The following is a 27,286-nucleotide window of genomic DNA, read 5'->3' as shown; positions in this document are numbered from 1 at the left end:
TCATGCAAATTAGCAAGACTTCAGGGCACCTGAGGGTTCAGATTTATGGGTAGCACCGTAACTGACAACAGATGTACACTACTTAAAAGTCAATTTAACGTGTATCTAGTGAAAAATACTCGTTATGAAAGCCACTGAACTCATGCTCCACTGGGGAGCACAAGATGTCAGTCAGGGGTAATAAAGTCCTAGTTCAGCTTCTGCTGAGAGTTTTGTGATTGAGTTTTCTGTCACCATCAGTAATTCCTCGCTCCCCCAAGGACAAGGTTTCAGAGTTCAAGCAGTACAAAACTATCACCTTGTAAATGGTGCTCACTTGTAGGAAAGGGGACACAGGAAGCTGCTGGAATTATAATAGTAGGAAAGAAATGAGAAATAAATTTTGTGTCAGCTGATTTTGTTGCCAGCCTTTTCTCCTTTGTGATGGAAGTCAGGGTAATGGAAGGCTAAGTCACCAAAGTAACTCCACAGAGTTCTAATCTTCAGAGTTACCATATGCACACACTATGGGTAAGTCATTTGTAGACTTTGTATACATTTGGATGTGGAGATTTGGGATGGATTTTATCAGGAAATCATTTTGCTTAGAGCAGATGTTCCCCAGCACTCTGTTACCTGTACCTGCGTGACAGATTAAGGAGCACATGGGAAAACCAAGACAGTGGTTTTGCCATACCACCGAGATGCTCACCCATAAACTGTGCCAGCACGAACATGAGAACCTGTTAAGGCAAGACCAGACATACAATGAGACAGAGACAAATGAGGCAGAGGCTTCATGACTGTGGTGCCATCACAGTGCAGAATCCAACTGACACTCTTACCATTATAGACATAAAGCACATTTTTAGTTGAAAGACTGAAAATTGATAGAGATAGCAAGAGTTACACACAATACACAGTTAGAGGATTACTGAGGGATGGTGCTTAAAACATTTTTCCCCACTTATTATGCAAACGCTATGCAGAATTCATGGTTTTTTGAGAACTCGGACTAATTTTACAATAATAACCTTCTCAAGGATGACTGTTAATTGGGAAATAAACTGCTTACCAGTACTTTGGGGGCTGAAGTTACATGCTGAAAAATGAAATAGCAAGTCATTTGGGTTTTCAGATCCTGAACTCATTTCACAGAAAAGAAAGCTTGCATAGTTAGCAGGAAGCCATCAACATCCAAAATAGAAGCCAGATTGAAATAAATTATGTCTTATTTTAGCAAGCAAATTTTGTTTAATTGCACTTCTGAATAGAATTTGGCTTTTAATGGAAGATAAAAGTTTGCAGTGAGCAATGCACAATAAAAAGCATAGCACAAACACAGCACAATAAAGAACATTCCCACTATAGATATACTCAATATACAGCATTATGAGTCGAAGACGTTATCCTTACTAAATCACGGGAATGTTCTGACATGAAATCCGAGGTGAAAGCTTCTCTGAAGGACATGCAAATCCTTCTGTAATGCTTCAACTCAATTCATCACGATGCTGTTCCCATCCTGTGCTTATGCAGTGAGATCAAACAGCTTTTTTAATTATTACAATATAAAGAAGTACTTGAGCGAGCCGGGGCCCTTTGGAGTGGTGTTCTACTGGCGTGAACAGGCGCAGCCAGAGGAAGGCAATCCTCTCGGCTCTCTAGATTGCCATGGAGAGGAAAAGCAGCAGTTTTCATGCTGCCTTATGGGAGCACTCTGCCTGGCTGCCATTCTTCCCAGCTCCCTCCTTGCTAGAAAACCATGGATGTGTCAGAGCTTCAAGATGAGTTGATTACACAGTCCCAGGGCAAGGATTACAGCCCGGTATCTCTGCTCCGCTCACTGGAGCAGTGTTTCTTTCCCCACTTCACATGAGCTATTTACCATATTCTATTCTCTTGTTTGTTTGTTTTGAAGTTTGTTGTCTTCCCTCATTAGAGACATTTGCATTCCAAGGGAGATGTGCACCTGATTTACATATTTGTTCAATCCAGACATATAAACAGTCTTGAGTATTCGTACACTGACAGAGCATCATGATGTAAATAAAGTGAGAGTCTCATAACAACTTCAGTATATCTCTGAGGGTAACGTGTACAAGTGATTCATGTTGTGGCATTATTAAGGGAAGTATTTTGAGGCAAGCCCAAAAGAGAGCGAGTTACAAGTAAACCCATCTTACTTTTAATTTTGTCCAACTTATCACAGAGAAAAGAATTAAATGGGCTAGGGGAAAACATATTAAAAGTGAGAAATTTAAAGGAATAGATTTAAAATTGCCACTGCCTTGTGAACACTGCTGTGCTACTGCCAGATTTGCCTTGAGGGCCCAGCAGCCTCACCGCAAGAAGTCGCATTGAGTCATGGCATTTTGAAGGGCTGAGCGTGCACTACCCAAATCCACCTAAGGCGTCCTTTGAACTACACAATTGCCAGGTAATTCTCCTTTCAATAAAGTACATACTGAACATTAAAAGGAGTTTGTCCCAACTTCTTAGCCCTTATTACCATCAGCTGTACTGCACAGAGTATTAGGCTTTCGCAAAGACTGAAAACAGTCGTTTTGTAGTGATTTTAAGTTGCAGTTCATATGGCACGTGTTCAAAAGAAGCTTCAGTTATTTTATATCTTCTACTATTTAAGCTACACAGAAACTAGGAAGTACCCTCAAATTGAGAGGCAATAGTACTGTTTTAAAGACAGAATTGTCTATGACATCAGCTGACCTAATGTCTTGCCTTTGTACATACGTAATGCAGTTTCTGAAATGTTTTTGGCTTGTGCAAGTCAAATCACACCCCGATTCCCAGAGATGTGCCTCCTTAGAGCTGACCGGCAGCTGTAGACACTGCTTTCTCAATGGAAAGACAAAGAATTTTTTTATGCCCCTTCTGCTGTTTTGATCTGAATATGGGAAGAGACCTACCAAATATTTGTTTGTAGATAAATAAGCTGCTGAGAAGCATCCATGCAGATCAAAGCAGGCAGATGGGTGACCTCAGTTTACTCCCGAGCATGTCTGCTATTTTAGGAGATGTATCAAATATTCTCACAGGATCCAGGGCAGAAAGTTCACTCGCTTCTCCTGCCAAACTGAAGATTTCTGCCCTAGAATATTCATGGCTAAGACAGAACAACACACACAGCTCCTCCACTTGTGCTGCTGGCTGCAAAAGCTATCCAAGAAGATGGCCGAGGACCCAGTGGTACAAGGTCTGACTTGTCTTCAAATGCAGGGAACTACTACTCAGAGCTGGGAACCAGACATGGAAGAAGAAGGAATTAAAGTTGCAGGTAATGCCTGTTACAGAGGTAGTGAGATCCCACATTATTCACAGCAGGGGGGTTGGAACTAGATGATCTTAAGGTCCTTTCCAACCCTAACGATTCTATGATTCTATGATTATTCAATCACTGCTGGTTTCTGAAACACTTCAAGTCTGTGTGGTAATACTGCGTAATTATTGTGAGAAATAAAAGCATTACCCTGGACATGAGTCATGAATATTTTTCCCACCCAATGCTTAGAAAATGATCTATAATACGTGACCAACCACATTATTTGACTTATAGAGCTTGAAATCACATAAGTCACATTATCATGGTCCCTGTTATGAAAACCTCCTCCTATATTACCTAAACTTACACTAAGAAAAGTGTGCTAAAGTTAATTCTATCTACTGTTCCAAAATAAAAAGCTCTAAACATCATAACTTTATGTAGTATCTACTGATATAAAGAAGCAGATAATCATTGCTACATAGAAAACTCTGCCAAAAATTCAATTCATATTTATTAACCCAGCAAAAATAGGGGTAATTTTAATTCTATAATCAGATACTGGTATGAACATAAAGATAATTCGTTTCTATTATAAACAGATAATAGAATTGGATTTGAATATTAACATCTCCTATTCAGTATTTTGAATTAAATGTATATAGTGAAAACCAGAATACAGCTGCTCAGGTCATTAATCAAAAACAGAAGCCAACCTGAGAAAAGAAAAATCAACCAAAAGCCAGATATGCCTTATCTCAGAGCAGCATTCTGGTATCTGAAGGGGTCCTCTAGGGATGCTGGGGAGGGACTCTTCATTAGGGACTGTAGTGACAGGACAAGAGGTAACGGGTTAAAACTTAAAACAGGGGAAGTTTAGCTTGGATATAAGGAGGAAATTCTTTCCTGTTAGGGTGGTGAGGCACTGGAATGGGTTGCCCAGGGAGGTTGTGAATGCTCCATCCCTGGCAGTGTTCAAGACTAGGCTGGACAAGATCTTGGGTGCCATGGTTTAGTGTGAGGTGTCCCTGCCCATGGCAGGGGGGTTGGAACTACATGATCTTAAGGTCCTTTCCAACCCTAACTATTCTATGATCCTATGAAAATAGAATTTTTCCTCTAAAATCTTTGCATCAAGCTAAATATGAAATGTGACAGATGAAACACCACAGAAACACCCAGAGCACAATATATCTTGCATTGCTACTGATACAACAGACTGCAGCATTTCCAAGCCCTTGCCCCAGAGATCTTTACCACATCCAGATTGGATTCTTATGGTAACTGGTTTTCCTTTTCTCTTTTTTTTTTCCTAAGCTGCAGGACACACTGGGAATGAGAGCATTATGTAATTTGCCCAAATAGGGAGACTTCTATCACAAAGAGCGACAACTTGGCACTGTGCTATGTGAAATCCAAAGCTGATGGCTGAAGCTGCAACATGCCAAGGCAGGAGCACAGTTTTTTCTCATACTCCTCTTCTGCTCTTACTGCTAGTCTGCTCTGGTGTGACTGTGGCATCAGCACAGGAACCCACAGGGACACAGAATTTTGCAGGGGTAGGTGTGAGGCTGTAACAAGTTCTCATGGATTAAATGAGCTACAGGCTGCTAGTGGCAACAGCAGAAGTACAGGAAAACAAAGAAATTCTTTGCCTTAGAACAAGTCTCGAGAAAAAGAACTAATTTTGCAGGGTTAATAAATACAAAATGAATTTTTGCAGAGTTCGGTATGTAGCAATAATGATTATGTGCTTCTCCACATCAATACTGAGTTATAGTAATGACCTCTCATCACGAAATCACACAACATTAAGCTGAACTACATTTAAAAGTAACTGTGAGATAACACGTTAATGCTGTCCCAGCACCCATCTCCTCGCAGGCACCTCACAGCAAGGCTATTACACCTCGCAGATTTTCATTACTTCATCTTCAAAACTCCAGTGTATGTCAAAGCTCCCATGCCAAGGATAATTAATTACTTATGTCTGACCCAACTGTGATGAGGGATTCTCGGAATGGGGTTAATTGTACACAGAAGCCATTCTCGTATGCTTCCAACCTTGTGACTTGCCCAAACACCACATCTAAATTTCAAATGATCAAACATAACCTGGATAGTTCAAAGTTGAAAGAAAGAGACAATTTGTAGTTGTCAGTCTTCATTCTGATTCTCTAGGGAAAGCAAAGTAAATCCCACCACTTAAATAATAGTAATGCTACTTGGCACACAGGCAGCACAAACAGCCCACCACTGCAAGCCATCCAGCCTCTTTGGATGCAGTTTCTTTCACAAGGCTCATTTACCAGTACGTTCATGTAATGATGATGAATTTCTCAACATGGAAATTATTAATCTCTAAGAACTCGCCTTCATGTTCCTAAGTTATTAACATTACCTCACATTACCTTATGCAAACACACGCATCTGACATTCTCCCTTTAAACCTCCCTCCTCTTTGCTCCAGCATGTTTTGCTTCCCATAAGAATTTCACCATTTCTAGTTTTGTTCAATATCTTATCAAGGCACGTGGCATTTATAAGGCAGATTTACACAGCTTGCAACCAGGTGGATTTTTGCTTGGGTGTCAGCTGAATGTATTTTCTTACCGTAAAGTCTGCCTATTTGATAGCTGCAGTTAGACAACAATGAAAAAGTAATAACACGAGAAGGCATAGGAGCAAGCTAAAGAAGTTACGGCTGTTTAATGGGCACTGACTGTCCACCGTGAAGTTTTTAAAGCATAATATCCAGAACAATGACTCCTTGGTTGAGAAGGCAGCTAGATCTGCTGCAGGACAGCTTCAGCAAAGCTGCTATCACCTCAGTAAGAGGTAAACCAGAAAGCTGGAACACTGGCTCATCAGATTAATGCACGAGCACATGTTGCCACAGATGCTGGAACTCTGAAGGCTGATTTTCAGCTATGGTTATGAAATACAGAATTTCGGAAGCATTACCTTGTTGGTTCAGAGCACTAAAAGTAAATGATTGCTACTAAAAAGCAACAGTGGCTGCAGAGCTAGATTATACAATGTCAGTTTTCATTAAGAATTGTCCTGCAAGTCACCTGAATGTTAATGAGAAAGCAAAGACGTGAGTTCTCGGAATCACTAAGAATTCTGTTGTCCACTTGAAACTACTGTCCACAATAACTCTTAATTATGCCTTGTATCACCCATGAATTCACATATGATTACAGAAGTCAGCATACTATTTTGTCTATATATGTCATACACAGAGCTAAGAAGGTTTGATATTAAGTTTTTGTTTTCAAGTACAGCTAGACATTAACATCTGCTAGTGTGCTTGCCACAGCAGAAACAATACACTCAATTTCATGTTTTACGTTAAAGTCTTAAATCTTCTCCTACCTTATTACACTGCATTAGGAATGCTCATGTTTGATAGAAATGTTTCTAGAAAACCAGCCCCGTTTGCCTTATATTTGTTGTGCTTAAATTCCTATTGCTTTGTTTTGAATTCTTTCCTTACAAGAGAAACTTCATTTGTTAGAAGAGAGATCAACGCTACAAGCAACATGAACATCACTGGTTACTGTGAAAACAGGCAAAAAGCACTGCAACAGTTCTTTATCATTGCTCATTCTTCCAAAATGACAACTTTATATAACACTGAGAAGAGCTGAGTGCTTTCCATCCCACTGTACTGACAGCTTTTGGCATAGGCAACCATGACTCAATTTAAAAAACCCGAGAGAGCATTTGTGCGTGAACACTAGAGATGGGCCAGCTCTTTTTTAATCAGCACAACAAAATGGCATTTGAGCTCTGTCTGGTCATTCTTCACCTTCCAGATTATCTGAATAAAGGCTAGTAGGCAAATGGAGAAAGTGCAAGAAGTGGAAGAAGAGCAGAGAAGAAACAAGAGTGAGAAAGACTGAGAAGCAGCAGTGATTGCAAACAGTACTGGAGAATGGTTAAAACTGTAAATCTTTTAACAACAGAATGATTATTCTACATGAAGTAGCACTTGCTTTCACTAGAAACAGCCATTTATTTTTCATGCATCTTGCCAAATAGGATAAACTGGAGGAGGGAAGTTGGGAAATTTTATCTGTATAATAATTCAGGCATCGTGTGACAGCACATTTCTCACCAGCTTCCCAGCCTATTCTACATCCCACAGACTAAACAGTCAGGAGCCTGTCATATTAATAAAACCAGGAATACTAAGGTTGATCATCCCCAAATGAAATGATTTGTGACCAAACTAAACAGAGCTGTAGCAATTATTTTTCCCTTATGTGAATGAGTTCTCATTTTTTACTCCTAGCCCACTGTGACTGGCTTCCAGGAGCAATGTGGTACCTGGCTGATGGATCTTCCAGTCCTGGGGTAACCAGGCAGAAAAGGGAGCACACATGCTAATTGTCACCTGCTGCTTGCATTTTCCTTATCAGCCATCTGGCTTCTGCCTAAATACCCAGTGGGGCTCCTGATGTCAGTTATACTCCTGAAAGAAACAAGATTAATGCCAGTATTTGAGTGCTTTTGTGGTAATAAGCGAAGTATCTGTAGATGCTGTGACTCCTCTTCCACCATCTCCAAATAGATCCTCCTCCAGTACTGGGGCAAGATATGCAGAACTGCATGACATTACTGTCTAAAGGGAAAATATGAAGGAGTTGAAGAGAAATGAGACTTGCTCCCCAACAAACGCTTGCCAAGTCCTCCAGCAGTCTTTCCTGGAAAGAGATCGTTCTTTTGCAATCAGCTAAAAGCAAAATAAGAAGGGGTCCCTGCTTGTGGCAAGGGGGTTGTAGCTCGGTGATCTTAAGGTCCTTTCCAATCTTAACCATTCTATGATTCTATGATAATATCAAGGCTGCAATTCAATCTTCCACTGCCATTAGCTGACCAAGATATTCCACAATAGCTACTATAAAGTTCAAGCCTGATGGAGAACTCACTTTAGGAAAAAACTGTACCCAGGAACATACATTACTTCTCAAGTGCTGCTGACCTGTTACCTATCCTCTACCTGTAACCTGAACCCATGGTTCAGCACAGCAGACAGTGAATGCTGGTACCAAAGCTGCTCTAGTTTTTGCTGCCACTGAAACTGCCACCAAAAAGCATCACTGGGATGAGAAGACATTCTGCATTCTGTCTTACACAGGGGGCTTTCAGTAGCTTTTTCATCTTTAGAAGGTGATAGCTGAAGAACAACACTGCAGCATTTACAGTATCTAAAGAATAGTGGAAAGCATTTTAATTGACTATGCACACATTTGTGCTGCTGACATCAGTACGTATTTGGGACAAGTTGCTTTGGATATACAGAGAGAGCTGACAGCTCTGGCATGCCAGTTGTCGAAGGCTCAGACAGTGCTTAGTCTCGGAAATTCTGTGGCTCAAAATCCAGATAAATGCTGGGAGTACAACTGGTCCCAACTCCTGTGATTAACTCACGTTAGTCTCGGGGCACTTTCCTTCTTCTGCCTCATAAGTGCTTTAGTCTCTTCAGAATCATTTGCAGGCTAGTTTTGGCAAATCCTAAACCTAGGCTTTCTGTCAGAAATTCAGGCCTGTGCTCTGCACTTCCCCACTGACTTCTGAGAATGTCAATTGATCTTCCTAAACATTAAGAATACCCTTGCTTCCTCTTATCAGGTATAAATACAAATTTATTCAGGTTGATAGATTAAATAATTATTAACCCTAGATTTACACAAAAAGCTTTGAAAATGCACCTAAAATAACATATGCCTTAATGGAGATAGTTAATGTTAACTTTTCCTATACCATATACTTAAGCTAGGTATTGCCACTGTTCAATACATACTTGATTAGGTACTCCTATGGTACCTATAGGTACAGCTATGCGAATAGCTGGTTTAGGTACACATGGACTGGCCTCGCTCTAAAGGATGATGTAATTTGGAGCTGTAAACAGAAATCACATGAGGAGCCAGGTAGTGTCACAGTTTTGGAAGCGTGTCAGAATGTCACACATGTTTTGGGTTGCATTTTGTTAGCCCTGGACTGTAGAAATCCACAGGATTTCTATTGGCAGGAATCCCAAGCATCTACCTCAATGAGTTTATTTAAGCCTTCATTCCAGCTTATTTCCATCCCCTGTCTTCTAAGTGCACTTTTTTCTCTGAAATTAAATCAAAATCTCGAGAAAAAAAATCAAATTCAGTCAAGACTAAGCTGGAGAAAACAAATACGTTGGGTTGGGACAGGAGTTTGCCTCCATAGTGCTTTATCCGAGAGTCAGATGGGAAAACTAATTTTTCCTTGTCCAAGCTCTTTGCTGATATCAGGTTATCACAGCTGGAACAGGGTATCACAGAGGATCAGAGGTCTGGAACAGCTGAATTTCTGTCTCAGCTCATCTCAGACAGTGCTTATAGATGCTGTTTATGTTATTCATGGCTGTGTATCACTGCCAGGCTTGGCAGTTGGGTGAATTTTGCTTCCAGGTCTGAATTCAGAAATTGAGATTATCCTGACAGAGAGAATATCTATGTTCTGCTCCTTCGAGTATGCATTTGTTTATTATGCAATTAATTCTTTTAAAGTTGGTAGCTTGGTAAAGATAATAATGTGGGGGTTTAATTATTTTTAAATTACTGTTAATAAAAACTTAGTATTTTCCCCACGATTTCTTGTGTTACTGATGAGTGACAAGGGGATCACTCTGAAGGAGTGAAATGAGATTTCATATGCAATAGGGAAAAATCATCCACCTCTTTGCCAAAAATCTGCTAGACACTGGAAAGCTCCTGAAGATGCTTGAGAACATAACCACATGTTCTGAGGAAGACGCATACATGGACAGAAAGCATTAGTAACAAGCTTGATAAATCCATTAGAAAATGGATTTAATATCTAGTAGAATTAGTAATAGGTGTAAAAATGAAAACTATCTTATTTCTTTGGCATGCCCAACTGAACATGGGCATCCTAGCCTACTGAAAGGGGACTTCCCACTCAGGTAAGATGTTGACATGAAAGACAGCAATGGAAGGCTGAAAGCAGCTGTGTTTGCTGCAAAGGGTCTTCAGGCCCATAACACCCTAAACCGGTTCCACCCCAGCAGACCATGTGTTTAGTCATCTGTCCCAGTCTGAACACTTGCCTTGGAAATCAGAGGCAGGTTGTTCAGCACATACTTTCAGAAGCTCCCAGCACAGAACTGCACAGGAAATAAGTACAAGTGTCCTCCCATCACAAGACAAACTACATAGAAACAAAGAAATTAAAAGCTTTACAGCCTTATTTGAGTGATCTTTATGTCCTTAATAAAAGCACTTACTGATGAACCGGTTTCACAATCTAAACCCCAGCAAACAAGCCTAATTAAATGCCCAGACAGTCATACACACAGTCACTGAACACTTGGCTGTTACGATAAAGACTGATAAATGCTTTAGGACACACTGTACCCTATATGTTGGCAGGTGGCCTCTATTTTTGATATGGTAATTATAAAAGATTGCATTGCCATCCTAGAAAGCACAGAGCAGAAGTGAAGGAGAAAAACCCACCCTGAAAGATATATTCAAATTTTAAAAAATCCCAACAAATTCTTCACTTGGAACAAATTAATACACTTTCATGCTCAGAAATCTCACACCAGAGTTTTCCCTGAACCCCCAAGAGCAAGACATTTTGCATCACTGATGATCCCATGGTTACTACTGGTCTCTTATTTACAGTAAATACACATTAAGCAATGCAAGAACAGTATGCTGGAATGACTTACCTTTGTGCCATTTCTCTTTTGGTCACAAGTCTGCTCTTCCGCACTCTTGGAGCATTTTGACTGCTTTTGCTTTGCCCTGCAAAGATATTTTTCTAAGCAATTAAGTCAGTTGCAACTAAGATACTTGAGCAAAGCCTGCTAGAAGCTGAAGTGGTATAAGCAATGGAAAGCTGCAGGAAGGAGCACTACACACTGATGAAGATAAATCCCATGCTGACACACACCTCTGCAACTCCACTAAGATTTCTGCTCTCATTGGCACAATTTTTCCATGAAGAAAAGCTCTTATGACAAAATTGTCTATAGTTCCAATCAGTATTTATGTTTACGTGCATTGTTAATTCTACACATTCCATAAAGTATGCTTACATACTGTGTGTTTAAAAATGCATCATCCTATCATAATGCAGTTAAAATCAAAACTACAACCGTTAAAAACTTACTTTTCAAACCATGTTCCATTCAAATGAAATGGTTTCTTTTATCCTGGGTTACTCTGGGGTCTGTGCATTTCTGTTTCAGTGACAGGTAAGTTACTAATGCCATTTTACATCTACGATGTGCTAATGCCATTTTATATCTGTGATGACTTAAATTACAAAGTGCCTTTCCCCACAGAATAATGAGATGATGGCAAGTGCACAGTGCCTAAAAATGGCTTTACAAATCCAAAATCATTTATCTGGTGGTAGCAGGAGGAAGAAAGGTGCAGTTCAGCAACTGGGGAAAATACATGACATTCTGATGCATCTTTTTTAAACCTCTAATTAATATTTCTCCTTGAAGGACTAACCAATTCTTGGATGTCACATAGCAGCATCCTCTATGATCCTCAAGGAGTAAAGATACACACACTTGTGGAGGAGCACCTACTACCACAATTCCATGATGTCCATAAAATGATGACACAATACTCTGATCAGTTTTAACTGCTCAACTCAGTTGTTCAAAATAATTCCACAGGGAACAGTGTACCACCTTTTCTGGTTTAAGGATCCAGTCTCCAGAAGAGGAAAGCTCTAAGAGAAGTGAATGAGTTTGGACTGAGTCAGACACTCTTTCAACTAATGTTCATGCTGATATCCTTCCAGTGTTGTCATGAGCTCTTGCCCTATATCCTTTCTGTAGAGTCTTGTCTTGCTTTCAGCAAGTCTTGAATCTGTTAGCAGAGCAAGGTGCTGGGAATGGGATTCTGTCATGTTTCACCCTCTCTCCATCAAAAAGGGGAGAAAAAAATAAAAAGCCTTTACACTGAATTGTACTACTAGAATGCGCCAGTCACAGGAACTACACTGGCCTCTGAATAACTATGACAAGGCGGCAACAAGCAAGGTTCCTCTGGCTCCTTTGTCTTGACAGACCCATTCACTGGTTTGAGACTCATTAACAGGTGCCAAATGAGTCTAAATTCTGCCCTCAGCCGTTATCTCAAAATGAAAATACATGAAGGAAGGTTCATCTGGAGAGCTTCTGTGCAGGAGCACACAGGACAGGATACAGGAGACATCCTGCAGAGTTCCTACAAGTTTTCAGCAGCATTTCAGTCTGGATATGGAACTTGTAGTGAACACACCTCCCACCTCCCTGAAGCTACAGCTTCGCAAGCCTATAAGTACAAGGCTGGAAACATAATGAGCTCCCTGCAGACTTCTTCCTAGCACATGCGAAAGGATGTGCAAAATATAAAGTAATAATGCTAATTAGGCAGAAAAAAAAGAGCCCTGTAATTCTGTTCCCTCAAGCAGCTGGGTTGTTCCCTTCCACTGAGGGCATTAGGATGACCTTGTCCTTATAACACTTAGCCCTACTGCAGAAAAACTGCAGTGCACAAATGCTTACACAGCTTTCTGAAACTCAACTTTTAATGCTGCTGGGAGACCAATGGCTCTTTACAGGAACATTCTCCCCTACCTATGGATGCAGGCTTTCCAACAAGTGGCTAGCTCCTCTATTGACAATTATATTGATGGCTTAATAGCAGGAATGGAAAACAAAGACCAACTAGCATCACACATGTAGCTGTTTCCTGTAGCACATTGATTAGAGAGTGGTCATCAGTGACAGTCAATCTACAAAATCAAGTTGCTACTACATTCCCCAATGATCATCTCTTCCCTGAAACGCTTTGTATTTTATAACTTAACCTACTTTGTGCTGTCAGAGTTATCTTTAATACGTGAGGCTTATTTCAAGCCATCATAAGTCTCACACTAAAATATAGACAGGCTTATTAAAAATCAAAGTGATCATAGGTAACTGAATAATCCTGAGTGAGGAAGGACTGGGCAGAAAATAACAATCTATTATAAATACAATTTAGTTGTTGTACAACACTAAGAGCTTTCTGGAATTTTTCAGGGAAAATACAATAAAGTCCAAACTTCCTATGGAAACAGAAATCTCTTAAGATGACTTAAGACTGTGTGCTCAAATCTTTTTGCAACCGCCCAATAGGGTGTTTCTGTGTGATAAAAGAGGCAAGACTTCAACCTCCTTTCTTGTCTCTATGTAGCAATCGTCTTGAAATCCATCCTCCTGTATTAAATGGCAGAGTTCCTAACACCCTACACCTTTTCTGGACCAGGAAGCCATACTTCTATCCTGGCTATCTTTATTCTTAAAAAGGCCTCAAAGATGGGCATCCTTTAAAATCTTGGAATAGGCCATTTTTGAAAGGCCAGCTTCTGCAGGGTTGAAGTTAATTTGAAAAATCAAACCCAACATGACTATTACTGTAATAAAGAGAAAGTAGATACTTTCTCTGAGTACAGACATTAATACATTTTTGCCAATAAATAAACAGGAAACGCAACATTTGTCACTGAAGGGCAATAAAGTTTATGTAGCTGAATAATAAGATTTAAAATATTAAGCTCCATCACAAAATTGAAAGCTTGTTACTTATTTCTTTGTGGTTCTTTCAGCAGCATACTCAGCAGTGGAGTACTCAGCAGTACACTGCAAGAGGCTTATTTAAAGGAAGAAATACAGACAGGGCAAAATCTGACTAACAAAATATATATATATATATATATATATAATAATATAGAAACTTGGGGAAAGAGGAAGCAGAAATTCCTTCCCAATTCAAATTCTGGTATAAGTCAGGCAAAGTTTCACAGCTCCTGAAGCAAAACCAACAGAATAAGAACCATGAGAAGAACAGCCCTGCCGAAGACTGTTCTAAGCCTGAATATATCTCCTAGGTAATTTGCTGTAAGAAATTTCTCTGTATATAACTTCTTCTTTCACACATAATTAAGAGCTGTCATGATTCAGGTAAAGAGTTGCTGGAAGTAGGATAGTAATTGCAATCTTCCAGCAGGGATAGATGTAATAAATAGTGAAGATCTTTCACAAAACAGTACCTGCCTCAAGAACAGAACTTCTGTCTCTGTCACCTTCCAAAAGCATGTGGAAGTCTGCTATGGTAATTTAAGTTAGAAACAAGCAGAAACTTTGCTGGGTAGTGCTCTGCATACAAATGTGTATAGGAGAAAGAAGCAAGAGACTACAGAAGAGATTCAGAATAGCTGAGCACTTCATAGGGGTGGCTGAAGGTGATGTAAGGGGTTGGCACCTACAGGCAAATGTCTCACTCGAGCTCTCATTTGCACACCATTTTTCACCAAATTTTTAAAGAAACAGAACTCATAAATTTTTTGTTAATAAGCAAGGCTACATTTTTAAAAGGAAAAAAATTACATGCACTATTTTCACTTACATCCTTTTTTGTTTTATCTCCCCGTCTGAAACTTTAGGTGTATGTGTTACATCCTGCACAGGTCTTAACACTATAAGGCACAAGTTCTCTCCTTCCTTCCTACCTTTTAAGAACCTTCACAGTTCACATGTACCATCGCAGAACTCCTCAGAGGGCAATTTCATTGTTATTCTCAATGCATGTATTTGGAGTAATGTGTTTCTCCTCAGAGACCAATACCTCCAGTGGCATTTTCCTAAAGCCTGTTCCATGTTGATGTGCATGCATATGCATTATACCCTACTTGCAACTGCTCAGAATGAAATTCCTCACAGCTTTCTTCTGTGACTTGCTTAAAGCCTCAGACATTAAACCGTTGTACAAAACCTGATAAAGTTTTTAACTATTAAGATATAATGCTTTTTAAGATGACCATGAAGCAAGACTTTAAAAAAGATTTTTTCCTACTACAGTTAAATGGACATTTATCAAAAGCTTACTAAACAGCTATAGAACAAAAAAGAAAATGATGAATACTTCATGCAGAAGGATTGCATTTTCCACTCTCTCTAACAAAGTATCATTCATCATTTTCTTCCTCCCCTGCTACACCCCCATATTTTCTTCAAAAGATGTTTCCAAAGTTGGACATTTTACTTTGCCATTTTATCTGTAAAGCAACTCCAAAGACATAAACAATCTTACTGCAGCCCGCTAATGTTTACATCTATTTTCTTCCTTGTCTTTACTTTCTTCTACTTATATCAGCAATCAGGGATTGTTTGCAGTGATTTCAAACAACTACATTCTTTAAGTGACGGATCAACAGAGTTTAAAATCATTATTTTTCATTCTCAGTCGTGATACCTACCTGACTGAATAGGAGCAATTACATAAATACCTGTAAAGGATGTGATAGAAAGGACTTCTAAGACAGTAAGAAATTCAATCATTCAAATGTATTTCTTTGTTTTAATGTGTATGTAAATTTTGATCAATGTCCTTAAAAAGTCACACTAGAGATTTAACCTGTAAACTAATTTTAATCTCATACTCTGCAATAAAATTTAATGACTTTTACTTGGACTTAATACACAGCACTGCTGAAATTTGATGTGTAATACCTTTTTTCTACAGCCAAGACTCTCTATTTAAGTTTATGCTTCAGCTCCCTTTTCTCGGGGGTGGGATGGAAGTGGTGAAAGTGTTTTGAAACAGCTTTACTTTATCAGCAGAGATAATAACTTCCAAACAGCACATAAATAAAGACATCTTTTCATTCTCAGCAACCTCCATAGCCCTCTGATTCTTCACTTGCTCCTCAAGGACCTCTTTCTGCCTTCATTTTTTCTGGCACAGAAGTGAAATTCTCTGTCTCTCTCTTTCCAATTCTGGTAGTTGCTAAACCGCTCACCAGAAGAGACCACATTGGCTAGTATTTCCAGTAGTTTTACTCCACTTCAAACACCCAATAACCGGATATATCAGACAGAGCAATAAAGACCAGGAGAAACACTGACTCCACTCTAGGATGAAAAATGCAGAGATGCCCAGAATCACCCCAACAAACAAGGAGCCTATTTCTGAACTGACCAACTTGAACAGGGTCCCTTCCCAGGTAGCTCAAAGAGCTGACTGGTAAATAATTTACTTAAGAACCTGCACTTCACCTGAAAAAGAAGCGGTGCTACTGAGACTGCAGGGCAGCAGGTCTGTGTGTTTGCTCAGGGCACTGACATCCTCTGTTCCTCTAAGCTGTCCCTGAAAAAAACTATGGGAAGAAACATTAAGCCGCATGGCTCGGAAATAACCTTCATTGCCAGCAGGAGGCAAGAACAGCCTGCAGCCTCTAACAGATTAATGGACATCCATTGAACCAATGCCTTCAAAATACAGAAGCAGCCACTAGTAACAAGGCAATCTCAATATTACAGGTAATACAAATCAGCTCTGCTAAATTAAGGTGATGTTGGCAAAAGGAATTCATTAAATAATATTCCCTTATAGCATGGGGGACGGGAACTAGATTATCTTTAAAGGACCCTTCCAACCCAAACCATTTTATGATTCTATAACTCTATATTTGTTTCACAGAACACAAACTTCTTCTCACTTTATTGATAGAAATGCTCGTTTTTCACAGCCCATTTTTTGCACCATGTAACACTTAGGCATCCACTCCTCCAGATTACTTTCAATGGCAAAATGTATGAACATGGGACAACCATGAGATAAAAGGTCTTATAGGCCTTATTCTGCAGGGTGAAATTTCCATGGCTCGTGTTATGGCAGTGATCTAGGAAAGCCTTAAGTGAAGGCCATTTGGTTTTGCTGAAGAGTGGAAATTCTGCTGGTCTTACACAAAAGTTCCAATTAATAGTTATAGTGGTTGCATACAGATAACAGGAGACCAGTCAAGAGACTAGAATGGTTTTGAAACATTAGTCAGGTTTCTTGTTTGTTAAGGAACTGTTCATGGAACAAGCCTGAAAAGCCTCACACGGCAACTAGTGCTCAAGGAGCTTGTCTCATAACCATTTTTCATACCATCCCTACACTGCTAAAAGCTTTCTTTTGTGCTAAAAAAATACTGAAGGACTTTAAGAAGGAAAGAAGAAGGAACAGACGGCAGTTTCAAGCAGTAAACACAACCCCCAAACAAAGCGCCAGATCAAATACAAGCAAAACAATTGGCAGTCCACCTTCAGCTCTCCAGTCCTCCCATTTGTCTGCAGAACAGATGGCTTGCTGAAAGAAGACAGTTAATAATTCACACCGAGTCTTCCATAGCTCTCTGCAACAAGTGTGTTTACAAAGAAAGCAAAGTATTACATTAATCTATGCCATGAGCATACATGACTTGAGTAACAGAGTTTCAGATAAGTAACTAAAACAACCCATCATGGCACATCAGCAGGGGGGTGACAAAAAATATACATACTTTCTAAAGCTATCAGTTTTTTCAATGCAAATTATCCAGTTTATTGCTTCCAATGCAGGTCATGTAAGGTACATACTCAAATCATTATTAACTATGTAATGGGTAACAATCTGTGCTGACCTGTGGGGATATTTTCAAGGCTTTCAAGATACAGCACTGGGCAGATCTTTTCATTTTCATTCTATAGTTGAGCATTTAAAAAAAAAAAGTGAATCAAGAGTTAACTCAGCTAAATTTAACTTTAAATCAAGCCCTTTTAGGGTCTTTGTAGGGCCTTGATATTTTAATAGCCTTTCACACATATTTAAATGGCTCAAAATATTTAGTATTACTTTTTAAGACTGCAGCTCTCCATAAAGCATTCTTACCTATTTTTGTTCAGTAGAACACTCTTTTTCAATTGAGTTTAGAATGTGGCATTCACTTTCCCCCATCCGACACCCTGAAACTGCACTTTGACCAAAGGTGGTTTGAGGTATGAGGAAATAAGCTCCAAAGAGAATCCAGAAAACATGAACATAAGGAATAGGGCAAGAGTTTAATCTTGGGGGGGGGAAGGTGGGGAATAGGGGAAGGGAGGAGTTGTCAGGTGAACTACAAGCTGGTACCCATGCATCATAAACAGGTTTTGGTTTCTTATTAAAAGGTCTGGGATTTGTCTTTAGCTTCTATCTGCAACCCTGACAGATTATATTCACCACTACATGGCAAAAAATCTTGTAGAGCAGAAACCACTATTTATTAATAAACATAAAGGAAAGCACTGATGTGCAGAGCAGTTCTGCCACGAAAAACACTGGCTAAATGATGCAGGAAATGAAAGAAGGAAGGTAAGGAATAGATCCAGCAATGAATCTTGACACACCTCTTCTGGGAGAACTCAACATGCTTCCCATCTAGGCAACATTTCAAGTGCTGCACTCTCAGGATCTATCCCACTGTCCTGTCACAGTTAAGACTTGTCCTTACATTTTGGTCAGTTAGAGCAAGCAGCAAACAACAAAAATCCCTGAGCAAAAATCTGGGCCAAAAATAATCCCTATAGTGTTATCAGTGATTGTTTTCTATAGATAACTATAAAGAAAAACTCGTTTGCTTTTTCCTTTTCTAGTACTGAACCAATTCTTGGAGGAAGTTCTGGTTGTGAACTTCAAGTTATGAGTAAAAGGTATCTTGTATTGATTTTTCTCCTACAAATCTTAACAGGTTTATGCAGTTTTTGAAAGGACTGTTGACAGAATCCTCAAATGGATTACAATGCCAGAGAACAAAAAGGGAACTGTGATCTTTTATTGAAGAACTGAAAGCCTAAAATTCAAAGACACTTCCAGCTTTAAAGAAACTTAATGCAGGAGATGCAATTTTCGCTTGTCAAGGTGCGTTTCCTCTTTTGAAGCCCTGTTCAGTTTATTCTGGCCAACTATAGAGCAGAATACAGAGGCTGATGTTCAGCACACAGACTCCTTAATCACGAAGTAGTGTCTGGGATCCAGGCAGCACAGAATCCAAATAAATTCCTAGTTCTAGTCAATAAACGTATGTCTGAAGTGTTTGAAATCCTGCCCTTTACTTAGCTGGGTACCTCTTTCACAGTGAAACAGCTTATTTGTCCAACCCTATATGCAGGGCAGAGCACCCCTCAAAGAGAGCTGTCAAAGTGTTGTTTAAAAAGAATTGGAGATTCATATTTTTATAATGAAGTCCTAGTTGCAGTAATATCAACACCCTCCAAAAGCCTTCCTAACATGACAACCATGTTGTATTTGCAGAGAGAAAGCTTCAGATTCAAGTCCTGCACAGAGCAGAAGTATGAAATACACTTGGAATTGGACACTCCAGATTTACATGAAAGTTCCAGAGTTTGGGACCAATCTGATTGAGGTGATTTTAAACACATTTATCAGATATAAAACAAAACCAGCTCAAAATCACCCCCAAAAAGCACTAGAAAACTACAATCCTGTAACAGCCATTAAGGAAACAATTGTGTGAAGTACACATATATAGCTTTTATACATATATGATTCTGAATTAAGATCAGAAACTGAGACAACATGTTCCTAACACAGCAACGTCAAGACTATGATTATCTTTGTTTTAGAAAAATTAACTAGACAAGTAAGTAGAAATTCAATATTGGAAGCGAGAAGAGTACTGCACTGGAGGAAAAACAAAGAGCAAAGTGATACATTACTGTTTGGAGAGCTGTGCGTACTTCCTTTCCAGAACTGCTGCAGATTCTTAATTGATGAATTTTCATACCGCAGTTCAAAGCTCATATGCCTAAATCAACAGCTACAGACTTAAGGATTAAAAGTCATAAATACTGGCTTAGACATATGTCTCTGAGTTATCTGCCTTGGATTTTGATATCTGGTTTTGAGTATTACCACCACGATCCCAATGCCTCTGATCAGCATAAAGCTAATTATGTGCTGCTATTAAAGGAGATTACATGAGACACTGACAGTTGGAAAGACCTAATGACCAGATGGATAGAAAAAAAAAACAGCCCTAGTTGCTTAGTAATAAATTTGCCAGAATTTTTATAGGCAGCTTTTATCACCAGCTTCATTATTTCATTCTCAGTTTAAAAAAAAAAAAACAAACAAAATAACCCTAAAACAAGAAACCAAACTGAAAACACAATTGGAAAGAAGTCAAGATGGAGAAGGCAATGAAATTCAACATAATTCAACACTAGTCATGCAGGTCAGTGCTGTTCAAAAAGATGAACATTCTTGTGGAGGTCTAACATCAATTTTCATGATGGTAGCTTTGCTTCCCCACAAACCACCAGTGAGTATTCAGTGTTCCCCCACAGAATGGAACCAAGCAAACAGGCATCCACTGCACATGTGTAAATCCACTGCATCCACTGAGCAAATACTCAAAGAGAGGGTACTGAGGCTACAGTCATTCCCATCATGGAGAGCCAGTTATTTTCCCCAAGTACTGCAGGACACAAATAACCAAGATGAATAACTGGCAGTAGTGAGAGGACAGCACGATGGAGAACACCCTGTTACAAGGAGTCCTAAGTGTCGGTGAAAGTAAGTCCCCCAAAAGAGAAAGATAACTATCAACTCAACTACTCTCATCAGTTGCAACCACATCTATTCAAAGTTTACCATCCCAAATATTTTTGGGAATATCATGTAATTGAATCATTGAGTCCCAGAATAAAGTAACTTGACAGAGACATCTGGAAGTCCAAGTCTGGACTCACAGAGGAGCCAATTTAAAGGTTATTGCTCAGGGCCTTAAGTGATTCTGGATTTTATAGTTTGAAACAGGAACTTCAGTAAAGCAGAACCCAAATTCCCCCTTTCAGCCTTTTGGAAAAATTAAACTCCAGCTTTTTGCCCTATCTTCTGAAGCAAAAACCCCACCTATCTATCTAACTTACTGAAAAAACCCTTTGACAATTACAGAGCTCCAGGCATAGGATGCAAAATATGTAGGGGAGTTTTTTTCTTCCTTGTAATTTAAAAAGCACCAAAGCTGAAAGCCTAGGCTAGCCCACAGCTCAGATAAGCTTTGGTGTAAGCATTGAAACAAGTTAATTGTGAAAGGAATAAATCAGAAAGCAGCATGTTTCCAAAAGATAACTAGACAGGGGTTTATTTTAGCCAACAGCTTCCCAGTTTCTTAGTGCTTGTATTTCACATTCTTCCTCTGTCAAGTCAATGGCACTTCCTATATTTGTGTATGAGATCAAAATCACTGTGGTTTGTGTAAACTCACCCTTTGGACCCCCTTTTAGAGCTTTGCAACTTGGCATTGCAGCCAAGCCACTCAAGTATATCAACAGAAAGCCTCTCCAAAAATGCACCTCCTCAGCTAAGCTTTTTTCACATTCTGAAAACAGGAATCCCCCACCTTTCTGTTCATATCACTGTCTCTACTACTCCCATCTCTACTACTTTGCATTATACTCACAATAAGCTGCTTTAGTGATAGATTGATAATCGAAGCGGAGCCGAGGCATTTAATCAATCAGAACAACAGATTATTGCTTTGTGCACCACAAAGAAAGACAGATTATCCTTTTATTATCGATCAGGCTGGCTACACTCCTGCCAGTTCTATTGCCCCTATTTCCAAATATTTTTGCTCAGCAAGTTTTCAACTTGCACCAGTCTTAAAGACAAAAAAAACATTTCTTGGAGCTTGATACATATCGATCAGCTTTTTACTGTAATCCCCTGCCTTTCTCAGATGATTTAACACTCGCACAATACATGAGCCTGTTTACAATGCCTCCTTACCACAGAGAAAATACATTGAGGATACTTGTACCTTCCAGAGTCTTTTTCACCTTCCCTCTGTTCAGGTACAATACATTCAGTCTTTACCCTTAACACTTGCAGAGAAGTGGTTACAACTTACAGGCAAGCACTCAAGTTGTCTCATTTCACAAAAAAAAGGGGCTTGGCACTGGACTGCATGGATGGGAGAAGTGCTGTAGACAGCATAGATTGTTCTTGAAGAGATGGAGAGAGTGGTAGACTTTAGTAAGAACAAATCAAACGAGCCATTCAGAATGAAATGTAGCTTGAGTTGAGCAGAAATAAATACACAAAAATCACCAAACCACTAAGACTGTTTGAATACCAGCAAATATAAACACGAATGTCATCTGGAAAACATGAGACAACCTTCCCACCTTCCTCAGTGGTTTCAGTATCTGCACGTACCCAAGATCCTTACAACCATAGCAATAAAATTAAGAGCTTTAGAAGGCATGTTCTGCGGGGGAAAAAAAGTTAATTTCTCCATATTGAAAAATACATGTTATCAAACTTCAAATGGTAAGAAAAGCTACCAGAAAGGTCAAAGACAAACAGCTTCCATATCCACTGAACAGAACGAGAATGGTGACTGTTCACTGCTGCCAGGGACATGACTCAGAAGTAGACAATTTTTCACTCTAACTTAGTGAAGAGCTGGATCATGCCCCTTAATGCAATTCTGGAAATTATTTCACTAGAGATAGATTTCTATGCAGGGAGTAGGACACAAGAGACAGTCCAATGGATTAGATGACCTCTTTCCTTCAGCTCTGTTTTTTCCTGATTCTGTGAATGCGTTCAAATAAAATATTTACAGGCATTGCTAGTGCTAGGATTTTTTATTCTCAGATTTGCCAGAATGAAGCAAGCCAATTTCATATCAAACATTTGTGTTAAGAATTTGCTCTTTAACCTTGACTTAGACTATAGAAGTAGAAAACCATTATTCTCTGCTCAAATAATCTGTGTGATGCGCCAAGATACTGATGTAAAACTGAGACAACAGTGCAAATGCGATTCTTCATTGTGAGTTAAGAACATTTGCTATGTTAACATCAGAATACAAACACTGTATTCTCTAAAAGCGGAACATTTAGTTTCTCAAGTGAGTTCCCACTTGCCACCATAAAATCACACATGGTAATTCTTTGGAGAGTTAAACACCTACTGGGTTTAATCTTACTTATATTCCCATGTATCCATTTGCTTTCAGACACCCATGCTCTTCTTGACTGGATTCATCCATTCTGCGAGTCTGCTCAAACCCAAGCATCATATGGCCCTACTTATGGGTCTGACTCTCCCTTTTTATTGCAGGCCCAAGATGTAATTCATTTAAGAGACCACAATATCTACTAATTAAGCAACATGCTACTAAATAATAGGTCAATTAATAATATAGTTAATAAACACAGTTACTACTAATTCAGAATTCTGTCATTTTGTCCACTAAGGTTATATATCACTCTTAAATGGTACAAATCACATGCAACTACTATGGACTTAAATCCTATCTCTTGTTAGACACTGTTCACTGCTGTGAACCCGTCTCCATCAAATCTTTGTAACAGAGAACTGACAAGTGATGGTGATTAAACAGGAGATCAAAATAAAGTATCTGGTTTAACTGCTTAAATTTGAGACTCGGGCCAAGACTCAGTTCTTCCACAGGCCAAGAGAAAGCCTCTGTACTCTCTATACTAAACCTCTAGTGAGAGCAGACAGGATGGCAAGAAGGATATTAAATACCTTGAGGAACAGACTGCTGCTGTGTAGTAAAAGAGCAGAGGGCTGCTTTTCCAAATGGGAGCACCGCAGTGTCAGGCTGGCAGCTGCTAACAGGGAAGGCTGAGGGTGCTCTAAGGGCAGCCACTACTGCTGGAAAAAGCCTTGCTTCTAGAAGCAGCAACCAGCACTCATAGCAGCAAAATGGAAATGTTACTCTGCAGGTTTTGTTCTTCCCTTGCAGTTATCCGCCCAGCTTTGCCATTTCTCACCCTTTTCATTTCCACAGCAGAGGGTTTGTGCACCTGACCCTTTCCTCCCAGAACAAGGAAGTTCTGCCTGAACTGCTGAGAGGCCTCACAGCTAATGTCACACCAAGCTTCATAAAACCAGCTTTGACAGGAGCATCTTCTAACAAAACAGAAGCTGAAGCATGTTCTCTGCCAAGAACATCTTCGTTTCAGGGTAACGTATAAAGCTGGCCAAAACCCCATAGACTATTTCAAACCATTTGTAACATAAGAAAGTATTCCCACCCCATACATCTCTATTTATTTGATAACTCTGCCAAAGCACACACTAAGGAATTTGTCTCTTCTCTCCGTTCTGGTTCAAACCCACTATGGAGTGACACCAGGCTCTCCCTTTAGACAGTAGCTTTTCTCTAAGAACAGAAAATGACTCATAATGCTTTGCTGTTTGCCTAACTTGCCTAGTTTCAAATTCTTTTTTTCTTTTAATTTAAAATACATCACCAATATCTGATCACTGCCATTCATTACATATTGATCTATCCACTGCTGATTTTTGAACAGCGGAGAGATGCTTTGTTTGTCCTGAGTGTCTGCACTGCGTTCCAAGGAAAGGACATAGGGGCAGGCCTCTGGTGTTACAGCTCTTCCTGGGAACAACTGACTAATAAGATGCCAGAAATTAGTAGTGTACTTGGGAAGAAAGTCACAGCCTGGTGCTGAGAACCTACAGCTCCAGAAGGGACCAGGCCTTCCCCTTCCTGGGAAAGGTAGACACTGACTTTCCTGTAACTAGACCAGGCTGTGTTGTTTGCAACCATCCCTGAAATGAACTGAAACTCAGTCTGGAGCAAGGACCTGTCCTGAAAGGATGCAGGAGAGGACAGAGAGATTTATTAAACTTCTCCAGTTGTGCTCCGTCTCATCTATATAATGCATTTAAAGAGTGAGGTAATTCAATGTTGACGTTGACAAATCAAAATCCTTTTGATCTTTGAAGAGCTTCCTATAAAGGGAAGATCTGAACAGACCCATCTCAAAGTTCTGGCCACATCTCATTCTCAATATATGGGCATTGCCAAGACTAAATGGTGATAACAGCAATACCTTTATGCATCTAATCCAGGGTTACAAATCTAGATTGGTTTTATTTCAGCATTACATCTAACCATGGAGAAATTGATAAAGCATTCACAGTAAAGGATATTTTGAATACTACCTCACTAGATTTATTTCAATGACTCCTATTTAACTGGAGTTGTGTAGAACTCGAAATTTGGACTGTCATTTCTCATTAGTCTGACTGCACAGGGTAGTTTATCAATGACTTCTGTAACATCCATTTGGTCCCTGCCCTCAAAGGCAAAAAAGTTTGACTTGCGCAATTTTCTCCCCTTCTCTCTAAATATTCATGATAACTACAGTTCTGATAATACTTACACATAATTCAATTGACTAAGCTATGCAAAATACCAGCTTTTTATGTTGCTGAAAGCAATTAAACAGTGAAACAGAAAAAATTTAGACCGTATATTAAGAAACAAGGCCACAAAAGACATATTTTCTATATGTGCTTTTTCTACACAACAACCAACCTTTTTCCTGCCAGATAACTATACCAATTATGCTGTGATTTTGGGGTGTTATCTGAAATATTAGTATGAATCTGTGGTTCAGAAGTAGTTCACATTTGCTAGTAATCTCATACTGTAAAGAATCTCTAATTCAGTTCAGTAGTAACTGGTTGGGAGGATTTATTACAATATTGTTCCTCTTAAATAGTGGAACCAGTAAGAAGTTACATAAGTGTCATCACCTACACAAATCCCACAAACCACCACACCAAAAAGATTAATGTATGGCCTTGCTTTGGTGCAGTTTAGATTCAATTATCATGGTAAACTGAGGCACACAAGACTACTGCTGGGGTCTCTGCCTAGAAATGGTGACAGCCCTAAAGTACTATTTATAACGCTGAAGACTGATTTCATAATTAATGCATGCAGAAAGTTTTGAGCCCCACAAAGGATGAGCAATGTTCCACGTACACTAACTTGAATAGCAAATTAATCTTAAAACAAGGGACTGTTCTCAGAGCAGAACTTGCACTGTGCAACGGTAAGACTAATGGCATCCTGTCAGAAACTGGAATTAGTTATCTTTTCATGATGTTGGTCTAATTGTGCTTTTAATTTGGTTTTCTCTTTTCACTAGGGTTCCAAACCTTCAGCAATCACCTTTTACCCACTGTTTTCATTCAGCAGTCACACTTTTCACCCGTGATTCTGTTTACTGACAGGTTTAGGAATATGTCTGGAAAGCATTTTGCAGACAAAAGCAGTCATCACTCCAAATCAACTGGAAGCTGCATGGATTAAGTTAGCACAATGCAGAAATCAAGTCAATAAACCCACTGAAAAGGCATGCTAACATTAACTTAACATTCTGCTTCATACTGCCCATATTGCCACAGCTTCTGGCAGGCTCAGTGCTGGCCTGCAGACATTCTGGTCTGCCTAAAAAACACAGAAAACCAGATTTAATGTCTGCTGAGGATCTGCAATCATCTCCTGAAGCTATTGGTAACAATTGGAGACCAAAGCATTTAAAGACAGACATGAAAAAGTTCTTAAAACACCCATTCTTCCTAAGAAGGATATATTCACACTACCATCTTCATTTGTATGAAAAGCACACTTTTGAAGCACATCTCCTATCAGACTAGAGCCGGTTGGCAAGACACTGCCCTCAGCATCATGTTCTAGTCTACATATTTACTCTTACCGCGTGCTAGTGGAGACAGTCATTTGTTCACAGGAGGCCGAGCGCTCATTTCTGGTAAAGCCCCTCTGGAAAAGCAATCTGTTTTATTTTGTGTTCCACAGTTTGACAATTTGTTTCTATTACATATTTGGACACGCATATTTCGGCAGCAGTACTGAGGGAGGTTGGAAGGGAAGAAAATATTGGGTTTTTAAAAGTATAATTTCTACTTGCTATAACCATTTCAAACATTTAAGTAGTTTTTGTCCATTCCAGTAAACGTATTTTGTACAAGCTAAATTGGAAAGCTTAAGAGAAAGGGGGAGCTGAACTAAACAAAAACACCCACAGAACACCCAACCACTAAATAACCCCACATCTCATCTGTGGGTTCAAATCTTGGGTGCAAATCTCTCCATGACCAGAACCATCAAGCTCTACAATCCTCACATTCCAGATGAATATCAAGCATTTGTTTACATTGCATCAGTCTCTTCCATCATGCAACCAAATGTATCGTTGGAAAAGTGGAAGGCTGTCAATTAAAAATAATAACAAACTATTGCAATTCTCTGTGTCATGACTTAGAATCATAGAATAGTTAG

The 27,286-nt window shown here is 39.4% G+C and overlaps 1 long non-coding RNA gene across 2 annotated transcripts in view; it reads right to left on the bottom strand.

Moving 5' to 3' along the window:
• LOC134168096 (uncharacterized) overlaps positions 1-26,282 on the bottom strand; it is a 35,054-nt gene extending 8,772 nt beyond the window's left edge. Inside the window, exons 1-2 of one of the 2 annotated variants that reach the window (XR_009966410.1) lie at positions 26,167-26,282; positions 11,004-11,079 (exon numbers count right to left, since the gene is read on the bottom strand). This is a non-coding gene — a long non-coding RNA (uncharacterized LOC134168096). Of the gene's footprint in view, positions 1-11,003; positions 11,080-11,227; positions 12,462-26,166 lie in introns of those variants that run through there. The other variant, XR_009966409.1, reaches the window with a different exon arrangement.
• Positions 26,283-27,286: the final 1,004 nt, after the last annotated feature.

This window comes from Pezoporus occidentalis, unplaced genomic scaffold, assembly GCF_034315485.1.
Source record: "Pezoporus occidentalis ecotype Australia unplaced genomic scaffold, CSIRO_AGI_Poc_V1 ctg30, whole genome shotgun sequence".
NCBI classification, from domain to species: Eukaryota; Metazoa; Chordata; class Aves; order Psittaciformes; family Psittacidae; genus Pezoporus; species Pezoporus occidentalis.
Note: the sequence above shows the minus strand (reverse complement) of the source record. Positions and strands in the feature narration are given on the sequence as shown.